Source organism: Numida meleagris, chromosome 17, assembly GCF_002078875.1.
Source record: "Numida meleagris isolate 19003 breed g44 Domestic line chromosome 17, NumMel1.0, whole genome shotgun sequence".
In the NCBI taxonomy this organism is placed as follows: Eukaryota; Metazoa; Chordata; class Aves; order Galliformes; family Numididae; genus Numida; species Numida meleagris.
Window position 1 is genome coordinate 6,323,926 of NC_034425.1, and position 21,911 is coordinate 6,345,836.

The window sequence follows — 21,911 nt, forward strand, 5'->3', positions numbered from 1 at the left end:
TGGTGGTCAATGGCTCAATGTCCAGAAGGAGGTCTGTGACAAGTGGTGTCCCTCAGGATTCAGTGCTGGGACCAATGCTCTTGAACATCTTCATTAGTGACATCAATTGTAATCCCTTCCACAGCCACAAGGAATTGCTGCTTGGGGATGTCATGGGCTCCAGCAGTCAGCTCAGAGCTCACAGCCTCTGCCCTGGGTGGGCAGAAACGTCAGATCTGTTTTTATCTTCTGATTCTTACACAGCTGTTGGAGGGAAACTCACCCAACCGCTGTATGTGACTCAGGAAATATACTGCAAATATGTTCCATTCTGGCCACACTCCAGAGCAAAACCTGGGTGTACTGGCCAGCAGAAATGGACGGAAATTCACATGGGACATTTTTTACATTCTGGAGCATGTGGTACTTATTGGAAAAAAAAGGAAAAGAAAAAATTCCACTGGAAACAGGCTCAGAACTGAGAGATTTTCTCTTTCCAATTGTCTCAGTGCTACCAGAACTGTTACTGGGATACTGGGGTGCCATCTCTTGTGATTAGCATGAGGGCAAGCACATGCTCAGCAAGCAAAAGAGCATGAGAAGCGAGGAGAAGTTGGCTTTGACATGGTGTTGAAGTGGCTTTGAAAGTATTGACGCTAACAGGAAAGCAAACAGGTTGCATTCAAAGCCCTGAAATGCTCCATGTGATGAGGACCCGAACTCCCACCCAGCCCAATGCCTTGACCCAGGGGGTACCCATGACCCTTGCAAGGCCGGGTGGACAAAGCCCATTGCAACTCTTTGTCTGCACTCCCTCAGCTCCCAGCAATTAAGGGATCAAGTACTTTGCCAAAGCCGCTGGTAATTAATATTTTAAAATATTAATAAATGCAGAGCTGCTTATCTATAGCAAGAGAATGGGAGCATGTGAGCAGCACAGGTAATTGTAGCAGGTGACTTCATAGCGGGAAAAAATATCAGCCCTTAGCACAGCATCTGAAAGGCTACTCAGGAATAGCTTTATGCTTTCATTGCCGAAGACAGCTTTAATTGCCATTTTCAACTATTTAACAAGGAGGAGGACTTGCAGAGAAGGCAGAAGCAGCTTTTGCTTGGAGAATGTATCCTGAAGGCTAGAAGGGCTCCTTCTGAGCCCCCACCTCCTGCAGCATTGGTTTAAACCAAGGGCAGAATGAGTCAACGTTTCGCATGACCAGTTTGAAAATCAAGTGCTGGAGGGAGCCATAAACAAATACTCCACTCCCCACACCCAGGCATCATCCAGTGAACGCCAGTGGCATTCACACCAGGATGACTGTCCCACCGCCACCTCCTTTTGGTGGGTGGTTTGCAGCAGTAGGCCAACCAGTTTGGCAAGAAGCAATGATATTTCTCATATTTTCACCCATTGTTGGCCTAAAAACAAAAGTAAAACCATTTTAACTTCATCCCAATCCTACACCCCATGCGCAGCTGCGCAAGCACTTTCAGAATCCCTGTGTGTGAGAGGAGCACTACGGGTTCTGCTGTGCAGATGAAGAATAAAGACACGAAGGGAGAAATTTTCAGAAATTCTCAGCATGCACTAAAAGGACCAGAAGGGGACAACTCTTAGATAGGCAGCCAGCTTTCTTCTTCTTCTTTTTTCCTCTTTTTAATGCAGAGCACTCAGCAGTTCTCAGCAGCTGCATCTTTTAGATGCTTAAATGGGCCTTGGACTTTTATTTTAAGAAAAAAAAGCTGCTTGTTACATGGCTTGCCCAAGCTCACACAGAGTGTCTATGGCAGAGCCAGCAATCAAGCACAGATCTCCTAAGTCTCAGGCCAGCCTTAACCGCAGGACCATTCTTCCTCTCACAAAGATGATCCCCATCCCATAGGAAAAATATTCTAACAGGGTTTAAAAAAAAAAAAAATCCTATAAAAATACTTAAACCTGAACAAATATGTAATAATTGCTATTCAGAATCCATGCAGGGTCTAATTAAATCCATATTCCGTAACCTTAATTTAAAACAATCCCAATATTATTTTTAGGTTTTGGATGTGGATTTATTGCTTCTATCGGCAGCATGTTTGGCACCCGATGCCATACCAAGCTCCATTTCATCAAAAGTGCTGGCCAGAGCCTTTATTTTCTGCACAGCTGCTGCAGCCTTGCAGCAAAGGAGAACTAGCAGCTTCATTTCCCTTACATGGTGGCTCAGATTGAAAAACATCCCGATTGCTTATGCCTGTTACTGAACCATCCGAAAGCAGGGTGGTTGTGTTACTGATAATGCAAGCAACTCCTGTCTGATTTGTGCTCCAAGCCCCAGCTTGGGATTAAGCTTTAATTCCGGAGATAGGGGTTATATAATAAAGCAAAATATGACTCCCCGAGCTATCCACTCGCTGACCTTCCAGCCTGCGAGCAGAAATCCAGCTGAAGCAAATCATTTGATCTCTTTAGGTATAATTTCATTTTGCCTCTTGATTTATAACGCGAGTTATGCAGGGTGCTCAAGAGCTTGCAGGAGCCCAAGGAGCTGAGCCAAGCTGTAGGTGTTGTTTTTGCACATGTAGGAGATAGTAAACGGTCTTCTCTTCGTAGTAATTGAAAATAAAGGCACGTGGTGACACATATCTTCTGATTTTTTTCCCTTTTATTCATTGTTTCATGCTTCTGTAATTCCAGCATTGGTAAGAGGAACTAACCACAATAATACCATTTTTTACAAGATTTCTAAGTTAATCTTGGTCAGAGACAAGAGGCTCAAATACTTGTGCTAAACTAGAACAATGATGCCTCTCTGAACAGAACTTGAAGGCTGTGCCCTGCAGAACTGCAAAGCATCTATTTGTCCTCGGTTTGTAGAACCTTTCCTCTTGGAGTGCTTATACAAAAGGGTTAAAAGCAACAGCAGGAAAAAGCGAAGACATCAAAATAACCCAGACCAAATGCAAACCCTGAGCATTTCCCCCATTCTTACCCTGGGTCTGGGTACCTGAGAGGCTAATGTCTCCTTTTCCATTATCCCACAAATGATAAATACTTCATCCTTTAGTTGCTGCAGTGGCCCTGAGCCACCAGAGCAGATGTGGCTGGAGGACAGCGTTACAAAAACAATAAGTAAATGGCAGCAGTAGAGTCTAGGCTGGACAGCAGAGCAGGACCTTGAGTTTCTTGTGCAGCTTTCAGAAAACCCTGAACCAATCACTGCTCTCTGGGGTTCTCTCTGTGTCTTTCAATGAAACTGGGCACTGGGGGATGTTTATGCTTTGCCACTGTGATGTAGCTGTGTGAAGAAGTGCTCTATAAAAACAGAAGCCGTTGTCTGTCATTACCTCTTTATCTCATTAAGATCTGTATGTCCAGCCTTGCTCGACTTTGCAAACCACCGTGGCTGGAAGCATCCATCATCCTATCAGTTCAGTTGGATTAATTATACTCAATCAAAATATTTCAAAAGAGGACAGAAATGTCTGCAGCAGTTAATCCTGTCTATTGAGGTTGTCAGAACATTGGCATTTTACACTTCAGTTCAATTACAAGACAAATCTGCTAATGGGACATAATCTTTCAGAGTAAACAAGGAAGCAAAGCGCTAATATTCTGGCAATTGATTTATGCAGGGTAAATGGTGCAGAGTAAAAGCTTCAGGAAGCCACATGAGTGAGGACAGCCATGAGGTTTCAGTACTGCTTTATCTTCCCTTCTGAATAGAATAAAAAAAAAACACAAAACCACAGAACAACAACAAATCACCGATATATGTATTTTATATATATGCATCTTGACATATACTATATATAGATATAAAGGGGGGCTGTAAGAAAGTAAGGGGAAGATTCTTTAGCAGGGTCTGTTGTGACAGGACATGGGGAAATGGTTTCAAACTAAAGGAGGGGAGATTTAGACTAGACATAAGAAGAATGTGTTTTACAGTAAGGATGGCACTGGCACGGGTTGCCTGGGGAGGTGGTGGTGCCCCGTCCCTGGGGTCACTCAGGTCAGGCTGGACGGGGCTCTGAGCACTGATGGAGCTGCTTGTTGCTGGGGGTGGGACCAGATGGCCTTCAGGGGTGCCTTCCAAGTCAGATGATTCTGTGATTATGTGAAGTCTCTTTTTAATTGACTCTTAGCCAGAGGCACCCATCATAGCTGGTGGGGTCCTCTCCTCTCCCTTCTTTCACCACCCAGTCCTTTGGAGAAACAGGATAAGAAAGGGAACAAGTGGATGAGAGCAGCCTTTGCTGTGGGGCTGGCTGTGCCCTGCAGATGGGGAGGCTGCCACACAAGCACGCAGGGGGCTGGGCTGCCTAGGAACAAGTTGTGAGCTCTAAGCATTTCTTTGACGAAACGAACCTTTAAAGGTTTAATTAAAAGCCGTTTCAAGTGATTCAATTGGCTTCCCACACAAACTGAAATTTTTTAGGCATCGCTATGTAAATCTGCACACACGCACATCCGCATGTGCGTGCACACGCACTACGCACCCCATTATCCCTGGCACATATTTAGAACAGTTGTGAATCCTTTGTATCTTCTGCCCATTGCTAGGTTACTTACAGCACTGCAGCTCTGTAATTCTGCCTAGTCACTAATACCCTCCAACAGCCATTTGGACATCATGTTATCATTAAGCATTTATAACAAACCAACTGCAATTAAAGATTTATAAATCCTATTGCATTACAGCACAACCCAGAGCAAGAATTGCCCCGAGGTCAACTTTCCTTTCTAATTTTTTTTTTAAGCACAATAACATATTGGGATCAGTCATCATTGTGCAGTGCGCGTGCTGTTTCTTCATGGGTTTGTCCAAGTGATTTTGGTTTTGATGGAAGCATTTGGATATTGAGAGTCAGGAGACATGGAAACGTGAGATTGGACTGTGAAATAATGACATTGTGAGGATCAAAAAGGACGTTGTTAAAATTGGGTACATTCAGACTTTTACGTCACATTTGGAACTGGAGTCATGTATAAATACTCTTTCTCAGAGTACCCATGGGATTATTTTTTTCCCAAGAACTATGAGACTTTACAAGCTACTCTAAGGAAAATAGCATTTGCCCTTTCTGGTAAAAGTTGGAGCATTCTACCCAGACCCAGTCCAGCTCAATCTCTGCTCTTTAGGAAAGGGAGGGGAGGGCTTTGCTAATTTATTTACCAACAATTTACTAACAGTTACACTGTGAATGCTTAAAATGACACCTCAAATTTCCTATTTAGGCACCAAAGTAGCAGACAGTCTTTCAAAGCACTCCAGCACTTCGCTGGCACCATGAAGTTGATGTTTCAGTGTTGCCACTTTTTGGCTTGGATCAATCCCTGAACATGTTTTTTCTCCTCGTTTCTCATTTCTTCACCTATCTGGAAGACATTTGTGCACACAAGCTGCGCTGCACTCCCACTCTTGCTTCAGAGGGTGGTTAATTATTTCCAGGATGGTTACAGCAGCATGTGGGTCACAGCCTGGTGCAGTCCGTGTATCCATGGAGCATATGGACCACTGCCCAGCAGCACCATGAGCTGGAGGTGTCCCCAAGGTGGGCTCTATGCCATGGGGCAGCGATGTGGCCCTGGGGACACAGCTCTCACTCCATGCTCCAGCAATCCTGTGTAAGGCAGCTGCCCCCTCCCCATGAACGTTAAATTCTCAGCGCTCAGAAAAACCCTCCTCCTCCTGGATTTACGCAGACTTCTTATACTACCGCAAAGTTTGGGGTGAGCTGCTCGGATGCAGCTTGATAACGCTCTCCCAACTGCAAAATCCACACTTGGCCTGTTAAATCTCAGCACCGAGTATTGTACTTCTGTTTGTACCTAGGCTGCCCTTCCCCAGGGACCGGTGATAACATCTTGACTTGTGACAGACGCTTCCTTCGTAAGGACATTTTCCAGGCTGACTTTTCCCCAGCCGCCTCATAAAAATAGTCTCTTTTTATTTGAAAATAGTTATTTTATTTTTTGGGATGTGGGGGAGGGTGCCAGCATCCTTTCAAAGTGTGTCTTTTGATTAAAAACAAAGCACATAACTCTGAAGTAATTAACATGGGTGTTACTGGATGTACACTGATGATTACATTATAGGACTGGTTATCAAAGGATTACAGTTAAGAGGTTTAATATTCTCCAGCTGATCCTGTCGCAAATTAATCTGGTCTGACCTTTACTGTTCTTTGTTATGTCACCATAGTATCATTTTAGCTTTATCATCTCTTACCCCATTTCAGGAAAGTTAACAAAAAGTAGAGAACTTCAGAAACATCTCTTTCAGGAGAAATGAGACCCAGCTTGTTCAACTGATCAGCTGAGAAAAGCCGATCTGAATTGTGACCTGTTGCACCTCTGCAAAACTTACATTCTTGCTAGGATAGGAACAAACTGCAAAGAAATCCACCGTCTTTGTATGGATTATGTTCAGTACTACATAAAAAGTGGGTTGCTTGGCACCACGTGCGTATTGTATCGCATCCTCTCCCTAGAAACAAAGAAAAATATGAGGCCAATACTCTGCATTTAGCTCTCTCACGTTTGAATCCATCGTGTTTAATCCCCCAGTGTCCACACGAAGCCCACACAATTAAGTGTTTATATATGACAATGCAATCTCGCAGCCATGAGGTCATACTGAGCAGAGTGGATTAAAAACATGCTACCTCAGTATAATAGATTCAGACTTCATAGATAAGAAAAGCTGCATAATGACAGATCTCTGAGCTTTTTGTCTGACTCAGCAGAGAACAAAAGACTAAGCCAATTAAATAACTGACATCTGCTTTTATGTACTTCTGCTCATATCCGTGTAAAGCCATCTTAATAGGTATTTTTAACGCTTGTCAAAAGAGCAGGTTTGTCACCGATTGGGTCCGTACCGATGAATCTTCCTGCTGGAAGTGTGAAAACGCAGCGGTGTTAGCAGTCAAACAGAAGATCCAACGCAGTTGCAAGAACACAGACTCCAGGGCTCTGTGAAACCGGGAGGGCTTCCAGCAAGCTCTCATGGAAACAGCCCAGGCAGCTCTGCGAAGTGCAGCCGCTGATAAGCCACAGGTGCACAGAGCCCAGCCAGCTCCAGGGAGGTGCTGGGAGGGAATTTTCTGTCCTGGCTTCCCTCTCCCCACGGGGCACCTTACTTAGCTCTGCTCCTTCCCATGCAGCGCGTCTCTTGCTTTGGGCTTAGAATGGCTGATTTTCTCCTGAGGTTTGTTGGCTCTTAATCTCATAATGCCAGAGTGGTGCTATCTCACCACTGCCTGAAGAGGTGTCTTTATCCATCTCACGCTGCTGACCACACTCCCATGCAGTTCTTCTACCAGAGCAGCTCCTGCACCCCTCTCTGCATGATGCCAGTGTTTCAGTTTGCCTTCTTGGACCACTTGGATGGTCCATTCTACTGAAGATGCCAATTGCCTCCTCAGAACGCATTGCTAGCCTGAATTTCTTGCTCCTTTCTGAGGAAACTTTAAGCATTGTTCAGTATAAATAGAATCATGGCATCTGAAGTAATTAAAGCTCCTCTCCAATTACAGAACAAAACTAAGGGCATTGTTTATCACATGTTTTTTCCCAGTGGTCTCTTCCTGGAAAAGGAATTGGACCTTCATTGTGCCCTTCAATCTGCTGAGCCCTTGATTTCATCTTATTGCAGGGCTACCTCCAGCAAAAGAAACACAAAACACCTTTCTCATGACCCTGAGGAGCTGTGACACCTCCCACAAGAAAAGAAAGGAAAGAGGAGTGGAAAAGATGAGTTTTGATACTCTGCAGCATACTGGATCACTATGCTGGGGATGAGTGACCCTGTTTTGGCTACTGAGAGCACAGATCTCTGCTTCCCACATTGAATCTAAGTTGATTTAGATGAATTCAAGTCAAACTCTGTTAAAATATATGGTAGTTGTGTACATCTTGCTTGGTTCTTCCCCATGTTTAGTGATACCAGTGGCTGGCAGCAGTGCTGACGGCATTGTGTCACAAATGGAAACTTTGGGTAACAGAGAAACTTCCACTCTCCTCCCCATGCAGCTTTCTCTGTAGGTTGTAGAAGTGAAACCCAAGGTTCCAGAGTATTTGTACAGGACACTGTACATTTCCCTAGAGCCCGCACTTCACAATAGAAATTATAGGCATAGGACATGATACACACTTTACAGAAGAGAGAGAGAGAGAAAAAAAATGGCATTGATATTTCAGAAAAAAATGCATGATATTTCAGTAATGGTTAGAGGCTGTGTTCAGATCCACTCGATGGAGTGCGGTCAATCTGAGTGATGCTCAAGCCCTGGAAAAAAAAAGAAGAAAAAGGTGGGAAAGAAAAGCCTACTTGAAGGTCTTCTATCAAAAAGTAATGAAAACTTTGGGTGTTCTGGAGTTATTCTGTTAATTGCTGAAATCTAGACCCAGGCTATCAACCACCCTAAGGAGCCCTGATCCTCACCTGTGCTCATTTACACCCGTGGATGATTTGGTCTTTGGTCATTTGAGTGCTACCTACACTCAGAAGCGTTAATTAAGGATAAGGGAACCTCTCCTGCAAACAATGGGGGCTCTGTTTCTTTAGTTCTTCTGGTAAACACTTTATTTCTGAAACTAGAGCTCCTGAAGTGATTTATGTTACAAGAGTAACTTTCCTTTATAATTAATTAATTGATTACTTAGTTAATTACTTAGTGATGTGATCGTTCAGGTCTGCTACGGCATCTGGTTGGGGTGATACTGATCTCTGAATAAATGTATGGCTTCTCCCTGCTGGTATCTCTGCTCAAAACATGGGGTTGGCATCTCTTTGGGTGTGGAGGAGGGATTACCCACACCTCTCTCTGATCCCTCTTTTCATTACAAACGTCACACTTTGAAATGTTTTGGTAAATTTAACTCATGGTTTGGAAAAAAAAAAAGAACATAGTGTGAAGTAGGAAAGGCAAAACATACACCGCTTCACTTGTTGTTGCTTTTGAATGTGGATTTTGCAACTTTTCCCTTCTTTTGCCACAGCTCCATCAGGATGGCAGCTCAGTAGTGATTGACCTTCAGAGCCTGTTGTCTTCTCCTTCACCCCAGGCACCCAGACTTTAGTTTAAAAAAAAAAAACTCTCAGCTCTTTTGTGTTCCTGTCGATAAGTTTTCAATGGATAGGATGCTTAAACGTGGAGACGTGGCATGGACAGTGGACATGGTGGGGATGGGTTGGGATTGGACTTGGTGATCCAAGAGGTCTTTTCCTACCTTAGTGATTCTATGATTGTACGATTCCAGGACCCGACGTTGCTAGGTGCTGACATACTGGATGCTGCTTGGTTACCGTGATTCATTTCCTCTTGCTTTTGTGCAAGAGGAGCAGTCTCACCATTACACAGAATGCTCCCAGTAGCCTTTGGACGTTGTACAAGGCTGTTGTATCGTCTGCTTCGTGCTCAGAACAGTTTCTGATTTTGTCACATCATTCAATGTTTTCATTAAAAAAAAAAAGTTCAGTTGGCTGCGAATGGTGTTTTACCAATGCTCTGAAAACTCTGTGAATGGATATGTTGATGTTTGAAGCTTAGCTCTGTTCTGGCTAGGAGACATTTGTTTATACAGTTTATATAAAAAATTAATATATAGCTATGATTCGTTAACTATGGTTCTAGTGCAAGGTTTTAAAAAAAGAAAGTATTAAGGTTGTTTCTCCTGAAAGGATTTGGGTTTATTTTGCTTTTAGCTAAAATTTCCATAAGAAAACATAACGAGTAGTTAGTTAAAGTTTCAGTAGGATTGTCTGATAGGATTAATTCTCAGCTCAGTTCTTGATGATTCATTTCAGTTTACCATCAAAATCTGCCCAGCTTCAAGCAAGAATTTGCAAAAACAGTGTTTTGAGTTGAGCACTTAATCTCCTCTACCAAATAAAAGTTTTTTTCTAGTGAACATCAACAACAGCATTTCTAAAAATTAATATACCCAAATTGAAATGTCCATTCCTAAAAATGGTATTTTTAATTTCCATTAAAACCTGGAATGCTCTCAGCTTCATTTCATTTCATAAAAGCCATCCTAATGGGTTTTACTTCAGAAGCCTATCTTTTGCCTGTGCAGTGAGTTTCAATTAAGCTTCATCTTTGTCTTTTTTTTCCATGTCTGGACCAGGATTATTTAAAAAAAAAAAAAAAAATCCCACTGTAACATTCCCATTTTCCAAATACTTATTTTAGAGTTCATTTTTAATGAATTATAACAAATCCCTGAACCTTGAGGAGTTTGAATCAAGTTTTTCAGGGTAGGTTTTTCTTTAACACAGCGTTTTCCATTCACCTTTAAGTAATCTCAACCCAGAATTATAGAGCAGAAGCACATGGAAAAAAAGCATCTGGAGAAGAAGTAAGGAAGCTGTGCTTGAGTAGCAGGCAGGTTTGTTTCATGGTTGACCAGCTCTCATTTTCATTTATAAAATGGAATCCAAGCTACTTGTATCTCCTTTCTAGCTGTAACTGACCTGTGTTAACCTGGCTACTCAATACCATTGGTTTTGTCTTTCCGACACAATAGACACAGAAGTCCTCTTTTTCTCCCCCTTTTCTCTTCCTTCTCTTCTTATTCAACCTCAGCACCGTTTGGGAGAATGGAAAAATTAATTGATTTTCCCTAATGATGTCTCAGGGAGCAGATCAGGTTAACTGTGGGCAGCAGCTGCGGCTTAATTTGTGAGTGTGCAATTGAAAATTATACACTCCTTGGATTACTGCACCTGACCATGGGGCTGGCGCACTGCCTGCTGGGTCTTAAAAACCGACTCCCAGAAAGTCCACCAAAATCCTAATGTCTGTGCAGATGTACAGGGGGAACACGAAATAGAAAGGAGATCAGAGACCCTTCCATGTGGGTTTGGGAATAGAGGGAAGTTGGTAATTTTCCAAAGGAAGTCCAAGAAAGTTGGTCTTGAGAGTTACTTTGAATGTCATTGGGTGGTGTTAAACCCAACCTCACTGCTCCGGAATTGTCACAGCAACCAGAAATTGAAACAGAAAAACTAAGGAAAAAGCATATATGATTAGCTGCCAACCACTGGTTAATAACCTAAAGTATCAGAAAAGTATCAAAGTATTATGATTTTAAGCATTTGGCACCGTATTATTAACAAAGAGAGAATTTCAGCCCAAGAAGTATGTTGATCCATATTTTACCTTAAAACTGACTGTGTGTGTGTGCATAAAATTGAAACCTGGGTTTTGCTTCTTTTCCTAACGCTTAAATTTGAGCCATTTCACTTCCAGAATATGCTTCGTTTTCTCTTAGAAAACAACAAAAGCATATTTTAGGTGTCCCTAAAATAGGAGAAGAAAAACCAGCGTTTAGCCCATTAGATTTTTCCATTTGAAATCGTTAATATTTTGCAATCTGGATGAAGATGTGGATATTTGTACTCTGAAATGTCAGCCAGAATGTTACAATATCACATACTTGTCATCATTTTACAGGCTTCAGGTTCGTATTACAAATGGTGGTAATGCTTTTCAGGTCATCTGAGTGTTCCCTTCTCCTGTCTCCCTTTCCCAAAAGATCACAGAGTGGTGATATAAATTCTGGAATAAAGTGTTGCTAATAGACTGCTTCAGAAAAGGTGGGAGAAAATCATCCTTAGCTGTTATGAGAATGCCCACCCAGAGAAAAATTGCCTTGCCATCTCTGGAACATGGAATTTGCCCCAAACCGTGTGTTTTCCCCGCTTTTTGGTAATGCTTTGGTTTCAATGTCAATATGTTTTCTTATGTACCAGAAGGAATTTCCAGCAGTGCCACAGGCTTGAAGTGCATGGCAAACTCGCACTTGCCCTCCTGACAAATGCACCAAGCACAAATGTACGAAGCACAGCTGCACTCATCCTGTCCAAAAGCTCCAGGAGTGTTTGTCTTCCAGGAAGCGTGGCCATTTGTCAGCTTCCTATACCAGAAGTGCTCTAAAGCAAATAGAACAGCAAATGACAGCCCTCCAAACAACTACTTCCTTTTGTTTTTTCCCCTGCCATCCACCGGGGAGGAGTGGGGGAAGAAAACCCACCATATTTCACATCCAACTCAAACAGTTCTATCATCTTTGCAACAGGGGAGAGGGGAAGGCTAATGCAGTTCACCTGTTCTGCTCTTCTGGCAGGATAAGTCTGTTCTCCTTTGCTTACATATTACCCAAGCCCACATGAAAGGTTTCTCTGTCCAAATACTAGCTCTTTTGCTGCATTGAGCTCAGGATTTATCACTTGTAATTTTGTATTGCCCTGGGTTAGAGGGGATAGATGCAGCCTCGAGCCACTGTTGACATTCCTGGCATGTATGGATCGTGCAGGCTGCTCACATTTACAAGCTAAAAGCATGAAGAAGAACCTTTTGTAAGCGTTTGCTTTTATTGTGACATCTCAGCTGTGCAGCTGTGCAGTAATCTCCACGCCAAGGAGATGAAATCATCAGCTGGTTGGAATTCTTGCTTTTATCAGAGCGGAGCAGCTATCATAATGCCAGGAGTAACATCTTGCAAGGTTAAGTGGTTTTAATTTGTTCTTAGCAGGCGTCTTCTGACTCAACTGTCTGATGGCATTTGTATCGTGCCAATCCTCTTCAAAGAATTTCAGCAAGATCAATTATCTTGGAAAATGCTCCTGAAAATCCATGTTACTGAGTGAGGAGAGACCTCCTAGAAGGGGTTGGGAGAAGGCGGAGTCCTGAGGGCATTGTGTGCCCACATGCCTTAATGCTAAGTCCTCAGCATCACCCAGGCTGGCCCAGAATGGCGGGTCTTTAAATGGAGAATAGCACTTTGTATGAGAGGTGTCTTCAAGGGAGCCTCAGGCATTCGGGGTTAAACAGCTTTCTGACGGTGCAAATAAAACACCACACCAGGAATATAAGGAATATTTTTCACCAGGGAAAGATAAATGCATAGCAGTGTTGGGGGTGGTGTTTTCTAAAATGTGTAAATACTTATTAAAAAATAAATAAGTGCAGATTTGGAGACCAATGCAGGATTTACAAACTTATGTGCCAAAATCACTTCTGAACTTGGGATTTTGATAGATTTGGTGATTAGGTAGCATCTCCTATGTTTTCACCTTTCGGATGAGGTGAAAAGAGATAAGTATAAAACAGGATTTTGTTTGCCCTAAACCCTTCTGGGGGTTCCAGGAATTCAGTGTACAAGGGACTGTAATACTAAAGCAGACAGTGTGACCAAGGCAGTAAACGCAGTCCCTGAGTGGTTGATCTGTGTTTGTATCATTCCTCCAAGGCTCCAGATTTTCTGTGCAGTGAGTAAAAGACAAATATTCCCAGAGTGGGAGAGGTGTGTGGCTGAGCAAACACTTTGCTGAAAGCACCGAGGAAAGGAGAGAGCTCAGGGAGAAAAGCATTCACAAAGCTTATGGAAACCTCATGAAAACGTGAGCCTTTGTCTCCAAGAATGTATTCTTCCTTACACTCAAGTTGTCCTCTCCATAAACGTTAACAAATGAAAGTTAGAAATGAAATCTGTGCAAGTCCTGGACACAGCTTCGCTCTGTTCCCAATTTCACTTGGGGGACAATGGGGTATAAATGCTTTCCTCTGCTTAGAAAGACACCAACTGCCTGAGGTTTTGAGAACCTCTACCCTCCAGTTTCCAAACCATAACTTTCTGCATCGTATTTCTTGAAGCCATTGCTACCTCAGTTGTATTGACCCCGAGCAGACTGGTGCTATTTCAGAAGAGATTGCAGACAACAAATAGCAGCATTTGCTAAATACATGACTGCCCGATTCTACATGGAAGAGTAATAAAATACGAAGTACATAACTCAGCTCCACATAGCATGGTCTGGCGGCTTGCCCTTTTGCCTCTGAATTGCTTTTTGAATCCGTGCCCTGCCCAATACAAGTGAAATTATTCTAATTATACCATTTGAAAGAGTCCCTAGTGACATGCTGGATAGTGATCATTTCCTAGTTCACTGCAAAACAATTTCACTTATAATGCAGATTACACAAAAGGGTCATGAGCTCATAGAAACTCTGAAATTGTCTTGAAAGCTATGTGTTCTCTCTGGGTCTAGGTCACTTTTGGGTATGAATTAAAGAAAGATGCTGAACCATATGATTATCTCAAGTAAGCTTCTAGACATTTTATTCTTCTTAATTTCAGGCTTCCATCCTGTAAATAGATAGAAATAGATCTGCTCTTTTCTTTATTCCAATTTCAGATGCATGATGAATTAAGCAGGTTGTGCTTGTCAGCTCTGTTTATTAAGACGGACCAAAACCAAGCCCTAGAACCCAAACAACATGATAACCAAAGGAAGTTCAAAGTTGGATTCAGGTTCTTTTTTAATGTGTTTTCCCCTTTTGAATGACACAAATCCATATTTTAAGGACATTTTCCACAGGATTTGATCTATGTCTAATTACTAAGAAGATGACCTGCATAAGAGTCAAAGTTTCTAGATCAGAAGGAGATAAAGTACAGATATAAAGGTCTGGCTGTTTTTCAGGAGTCTTTTTTTCCAGGCTTGAGCTACACAGTCTTTTTTTTTTTTTTTTTAATCACTTCTGTGGTTTAAATTAGCTGTCTATACAGGCACAGGAGGATAGAGATAGTACCTTTGGTTATCACTTTCTGCCTCTGCCCATGACCCATCCCAGTGACTCAGACAACATCAGTGTTCTACAGTAACACTGTTCCAACTGCAAGGAACAGTAGGAATATATATTTTTTTCTGATTAACTGTCTTATAGTCTGAGATGCACTAGGATAAGAGCTAATGGCCTTAAGTTGTGCCAGAGGAGGTTCAGGTTGGATATTAGGAAAAATTTAGTCTCCAAGAGAGCGGTGATTCTGTGGCACAGGCTGCCCGGGGAGGTGGGGGAGTCATTGTCCCTGGAAGTGTTTCTGAACTGTGGGGATGTGGCACTGAGGGACGTGGCCAGTGGGCACGGTGAGAATGGGTTGAGGTTGGACTTGGGGATCTTAGAGGTTTTCTTCAACCAGAGTGACTCTATGACTTTACATGCTTATAACTACAATTCCATATCATTCAGGTCATGAAATTATACAGGCAAATATGTAAAATGAGCATTGTTATTCATACTGGTCTCTCATAGGGTAAAATTGGGATGAGCATGTGCACTTCACAAATCCCATGTCAAATATTTTTCCAGCAGTTCTGTTATTTTCTGTCTTGAATGTTGAATTGTCATCAAAATCTCAAAAACAGGAAACTGTTAGCAAGGCCTACCAGCAGCTTTGGGCTTCTTTTGGATCCCTAGCTTGGTACCTCAGTTCGTAATACTGAATACAGGATCTGACTTCAGGCTGATCATCAGTGGCATTAAAATTATGAAGTGAGAAAGAACTACATTCAAAAGAAATTAAGCTCTTGTTCTCTTCCCTTTCCCCGTTCCAAGCTTGATGCATTTCCAAGAGTCAAAAACAAAAGATGCGGTCTTCTGCTGTAATGACTTCACCTGCAAAACACTACGCAGAGTCATGCCAGCACAGATTTTTCATGCACATGTAATACGCAGCTATCCAGCACTGTTTTTCATATCATCCTCTTTTACTCAGTAATTTCATCAACAGAAAAAACAGCCATGCACCATACAACAGCATGATAATAGTGGGGAAACATTAAAAAAAAGACACTGCCTGTGGTGTGAAGGGTAGTGATCTTGAATAGTTAATAAGCCAACCCAATTTTTTACAGAAGAAACACCTGGACACAAGTTCAGCCCTTGTGTCTTGTTCTAACCTCTTCACTCCTTTCTCTTTGTTTAATCATTTTTTTTTTTTGCTGATATTTTATTTTTTAAAATTTCCAATAGAGCACTGGAAATAGAGAAATACAGAAACTTATCTTGAGATAACTTTTGAGATAAATCTTGAGATTTTCAGAATACACTGCCTCCTGTATTTCTTGCAGACCAGGAGGGTTCACAGAATCACAGAATCATTAAGGTTGGAAAAGACTTCCAAGATCCCCAAGTCCAACCCACCCCCACCGTGCCCACTGACCACATCCCTTGTCCCACATCCCCACGGTTCTTGACACCTCCAGGGATGGTGACTCCCCCACCTCCCTGGGCAGCCCATTCCAGTGTCTGACCACTTTGTTGGAGAAGAAATTTTTGCTAGTGTCCAACCTGATATACGAAGGTTAGATGGAAGGTTCAATCCTTCCAACACAGCTGCCCATTTGGGGATGCTTCTCTTGCTCTTTTCCAGTCTTAGGAAAACATCCCCACTGCTCATGATCTTTCTGATACTTTGGAGGGAATGGTGTCCTGCCATGTACTGCACAGCTCTGAAAAAAAAAAAGAGGACCCATGCTCAAAGTTAGCCTTTGGGTCTCCTGGAGTAGAACTAAAAGCAAAATCAGCTCTGGATCACAACACAAGTAGGCACAGTGCTTATACAGAAAGTTTAAAACTCCCCAAGCCCTTGAATCCACAACACTCCAGCTTACGACTGCTAGCAAAGTCGAGCAGGGGACTGAGGGTTTTTTTTCTAAATTAAACTTGGACTGGATGTTTTGGTGAACTTGTCTCTTTTATAATAAATATTTTCCCCCTAAAATTATGGAATTGTCTGCTTCGTTTCAAACTGTTTTTTCACCCCAGGATTCAGAAAGAGCAATCTTTTTTTAATGTGGAAATTTCTTCCACGGGTCCTATTGTCCTTTGAGCCAAATCCCATTTTATGTTTCTCAAAGATTTATTTATTGATACTTTTTTGGCCCACCTGATTAGTTACGCAACTGCATATCACAGACAGGATGTAACCACCAGTTTAAACACCTTTTCGAAATGTGACTTGAAGCAGCCAGAGAAGCTTTATCAATACCACACTGATTTATTTAGCACTCATAATGATTTACTACAGCATTTGTGTTTTGCTTAGTTTTTTTTTCTTTTTGGTCTCTTCTGAAAAGTTGACACATCTAACCACTATTGTTTTCTATTCTAATCTTTTCAAACTTTTAGCATTTAAATCATCTCTAATAAATAAAAAAACTTTCAGCTGAAACAGGAGAAGGAAACTTTTTTTTCTTTCCAACTGCTCCTGACCATAGGGCAAATTAAAAGTTTTTTTTTCTGTTTTGTGCTTCTGTTTGTTTTGTAATTAAGAGTCCCCTTGAATGAGAGAAAAATATACATATATATCTTGCCGATCTTGGATCCTTCCTTACTTGTAGAGTCAAGCTTCTTTGAAGTTTCTGACAAATCCCATTATTTTTTTATCCTATTACATACTACGTTTCCAACTCTTAGCTCAAGCTGGAAGTGCTGAAGTGGCAGAAGCAGTCAGCATCACAACTCCCATGAGATTTCCAGTAACGTTTTGGCAGCCAGGAAGGCGAGGCTCTGGATATTTTGGATAGGTATCTAAATTAATCTTTTCATACCTATGTCATTCATCAGTGTGGATGGACTAGCCATTAAGCTCTGTCATGCAGGAAGGCATTGCCCAGAGCATAAATGCGTGCACGTTTTAGCATTCCTGCACTGCTGCTGGGAGCCAGCCCCACCACACACTGCAGTGAAGAGGTGCTCCCTTGCTTGGAAGAGCTTACACTGTAACTGTGTTTGTTATTACAACTGCTCTCATTCTCCCAATCCCTTCTGTCCATGGGGGAAGTGGGGTCAGTCCTAATTTAAGATGGGAAATTGGAGCTCACAAGTGTAAATGATTTGTCAAAGAAAATGACAGAGTCAAAATGAAAATGCAAAGTTCTTGACTCCTCCATTAGTGCCAAAACCACCGGAGCATCATTCTCTCCCCTTTGCGAGGAAAAATCTTCTGCGTCACGTCTGAAGGGGCAGATTTTCAAAGGCAGAGACCGTTGGGATTTTCAGAACTACGCAGTTGTGTGGGAGTTTGGTACCTAGGCGTGAAGCAGCTACGTCTTTTCCAAACAAGTCCTCCTACGTCTTGAAAATCTGACCTTTTACCTAGGCATAGCACTTCTCATAGTCTGTACTCTGAAGGTTTCAGATACCTGTCAGAGATCCAGTTGTCTTCTTTGCCCTCTTACTAAAACATTTTCAGTGCCGGGCAAGAATTTGATGTTTTGCAAGGAAAGACTGTTCCAAGCTCTTCACATGGAGTTGTAATCATTTTTCCAATTGATAACTACACCATGGGTGACTCCCATACCTACCTTTCCTTTTCCAAACACATAAACAAGCTACAGACCATTCTGGGTTTGAATCACAATCAGAGTAGCAAAGTCCTGAAATCCAGCACATTATCTCATGTAAAATACACTCCTGTTCTATATGATTAATATGCTTTCCACTTAATTGAAGCGTGACACACAAAGCAAAAAATGTTAATTGAATTTTAGAGCTCAAAAAAGTTGCCAGGTTCTTTTGGCTCTTAACTACAGTTTGCGAAAAGTCTCATAAAAGAAGAAAACCTGTTCACTAAACTTCTGAATTTGAGTCTTATCTTAGATTTAATCTTAGTTTGAAGTACAGTCTGGCTCCTCGACTTTTTCAGTAAAGCACTCCATCACCTGCCAGACTTCTCTTCTGACATACAGCATTTATGTTCCATGGCAGCTTAGGCTGTGTATAATTTTATAGTAGTCCCTTCTGGGAAAAACTGCTCAAATATTGCAATTCACTGTGCACGACCAATTAAGACAAGAAAACAACTCGTTAGAGCGATTGTGGTAGCAGTGACTGCCATAAATGAATATGCATTGATTTGGTTTGGTGGTTTGGGTGGGTGTTTGTTTTTCTTACATACTGAGTATTGATCATCAAATACAAATGAAGACATTGCAAAGGTAGTTGGTCCTTCTGCAGTATCTTTACAATTCAGTAGCATTAACACTGTGATGCTTTGTAAACACATAGTGTTGATGAAGGGAAAGGAATTCAGCTCCAGAAGTACACGTACACTCCAGAACTCTAAGGTTGCTGATTTGGCCAAAAGTTTGTGCCACAAGCCTGAATCTTAGCAGTCAGAAAGAAAAGGGAATTCGATGTTTCGAAGACTGTGTCCTCTATGCAGTCTGTGCCCAGCTTGCTCTGTGCACTGGGGAGATAAATCTGAAATGCAAATGCGTATATCCTCTGCAACAATATCATTAATTACTCACAAGCTCCTGAGTAAAAGGGCTGCTGGATCCTTAGTAGACTGGTTACCTCTGGGTCTACCACAAAGAAAAAAAATCACTGAGTATGACTTCATACAGCGGTTTGATAAGAAATCCTGTGCTACTGAAATCAAGTCTCAGCGCACTGATGTGGGCACCTCATACGTGACTCCTACTTTTGAATTAATGAATACTGCTGACTGTGTTCTTGATAAGCTGCTCCACTGAACAATTTTCTGGTGTCCCATGTAAGCACAGAACGTACAATGCTAATCAGCTGCTTTGCCCGTTCACTTAAAATGTCTTGAATATGCCAGCAAATGTAAATACACAATTAGGAGGTATTTAGTTAAAAGAGAAAGCAGGATAGAGTACAACTATTATTAGCCAGGACAAAAACCTTCACAGTCTTCATCCATATTCAAGTCTAATTAAGTCTGCAAAACGTGCAGATCAGCTCAGCTGGTTAGGGAAGGTTTAGGAAACAATCCTAGGTTAGAAAGTGGAGTGCTAAGAATGTAGATGCTGTGAGTGACTGTGGTTTGATGACTATTGTTACAATTAGCTGTTTGTTGTCTACACACATCCTATAAAAAAAACTCACAAGCCAAGTGCAAGAGTAATTAGCGTGAGGAAGTTTTGTTAATAGGAATTAGAGAAGCAGTCACAGGAGATCTTCATTACAGATGAGCAGTGTTAAATGTCAGTTGTATCAGATGTTTTGTTGTTGTTGTACGTCTTTCTACTTAAGTGTAGGAAGGAAACAAATTTCAGCTCATTGTCAGCTCAGTTTAGTGACAAAAACAAAATTGAGGGAAAAAAATGAAAAAACATGTTCTCTCATTCTTGCTGAGCTCTTGTGGATTCCGTATCCAGAAATGTTGCACTCTTCAGTGCTTGAGATTGTCTGCGATTATAAAATGCTGAAAGAGTCGGTGCCAGAGAAGATAAAAACTTTCTTCCTGGGAATTTGGAGCATTCCTCACTGCGATGAATGTTTTCCTCAGGTTAGAGGTAATTCCCCTCAATCTGTGACACCAGGTCTTTGTGCCAAGCTTTGCCTCGACAAAAACTAGAGCTTTGCAACTGCCTGACAGCTTTTTTTCTTTCAAACTTACAGAGGGAACTAATTAAAAGAGAGTTGCCTAATTTCCATTGCAGAGGGTTTCAGCTTGTCTAAAGTCTGACTGAAACTCACTGCTTTGAAGATGAGTGCTCCCATGCCCAGTCCGTGCAAGGTCCACACACACAGAAATGGCAATGTCCTGCAGTGAGATTTTGGTGCAAAACTCACAGCTTTGTAAAGCAAATTCTTGGTCAAAGTTCCAGTGGGTGATGCATGTTACAATAATCTCTGCAGCTCCACTTAGTCCCGTTGCTCTCAGGACCGGAAAGTGAACCCCAAAATTTGTCCACCTGAGGTTACTCCCTACCTGTTTTGTACAGAGCAAAGGGGTTTTCTCCTCATGCCGCTCCAGAGCCAAATGGGTTTCAGTAAAGCAAGAGAAAAGCAATTCAGAGCTAATTACTACTGATAAGAGACCCCAAGTTTAACAAGCAAGGTTTTTGCTTGTTCAATGTGTTTGCAAGCTCTAGAAAGCCTATCAAAGCTAAGCACATTCTTCTCATCTTGCAGGTGCTCCATTTCTGTGGGCTTCAGGATACCAAAAGTCACTTCTGTTTCCCTGGTCCTGTAACAGCATTGAGCAATGAACCCTAAATGAACTTTCATCTGTCTCGAGGTGTTGCAATGTGCCTTGTGGCCACAGAGAGGGAGAAAGTGCAAGGGATTTCTATGGAGATTGGTTTCTTGCCCACTCTTTAGAAATCAGCCCTATAGGAGTCTGTCATTAGAGGCTGCTGTGACATTTGTTCATGCATTATGGTTCTTCCAGATGTGTGCACATATTAATATTGCTGCTTCAGGGGATATTTTAGCAAACTGATTTTCCTCTTTCTGCAGCCAGGGCTTTCTATAACACTTCCAAAGCAAAAGAGATGACAATACAGTGTTTGAATTTCCCAGGTCTTTGGTACTTCAGTTCAGCTAAGGAAAACTTCCATCCTAGATGGAGTCTGTCAGAGAACTGCTTTATGATATCTCTATAAAACAATATTAAAGCAAAGAAAATAATCCAATCTCAGGTGAAAATTGACAGAGGTGAATAAAGCCACAGGTCCTAATGTTCCAACTTCCATTAAATTCCCAGTTTCCTCCTGGGTGGAGAAGTGTGAAGTGTCCTCAGTTCCTGATAGCCTCAGATCTACGTGCTCAAACAATCAGGCACTTTCTAATAAAGGGCTTTGGGAAACTGGATGTGGATTTGGCCTACCCAGATACCCACTTTCTTATTCTTTCTTTCTTTCTTTTTTTTTTTTTTTTTTAACTGTTCCATTTACTGAGGAGGAAGGAAGTGGTGAGAAAGTCGAGTTCCATGCCCAGCCACAGAATCCCAGAAGTTTACAATATTCCCATATTCTCAAGGACGCTCATATTCTTGGCAGGCTAATGCTAGTGGCAAGCTTACCTCAGAATGCTTATGGCTGCTGTCAAACCCTTCATAACATGGCAGGGTACATCTTGTTTGTGGATACCCTAGCCTTTTCTTATTCAATTTCCGACTGCTAAATTATCCTGTGCACTCTTGTAACTATATAATCACTGTCAATTCCTGCATTGTTTAGGGTGACTGAATCCAAAGCTTTTGGGCTTCTTTGAGTCCTGTGTGCCAGACCTCAAAGTGACCTTAACTAACAATCCCTTGTTTCTCTTCCTTTTTCATGTACTTACTTTCCAGGTTCGATCTCTTTCCAAAAATAATATTAACTTTGGCCCCATACCCT

The 21,911-nt window shown here is 41.8% G+C and overlaps 1 protein-coding gene across 2 annotated transcripts in view; it reads right to left on the reverse strand.

The window, feature by feature from the left end:
* Window positions 6,729-21,911, reverse strand: part of KCNJ2 (potassium voltage-gated channel subfamily J member 2) — a 78,045-nt gene continuing 62,862 nt past the window's right edge. The window contains exons 5-6 of one of the 2 annotated variants that reach the window (XR_002443754.1): window positions 16,105-16,265; window positions 6,729-8,252 (exon numbers count right to left, since the gene is read on the reverse strand). The gene's annotated coding sequence lies outside the window, so the exon portion shown is untranslated. Of the gene's footprint in view, window positions 16,266-21,911 lie in introns of both variants that reach the window. The other variant, XR_002443753.1, reaches the window with a different exon arrangement.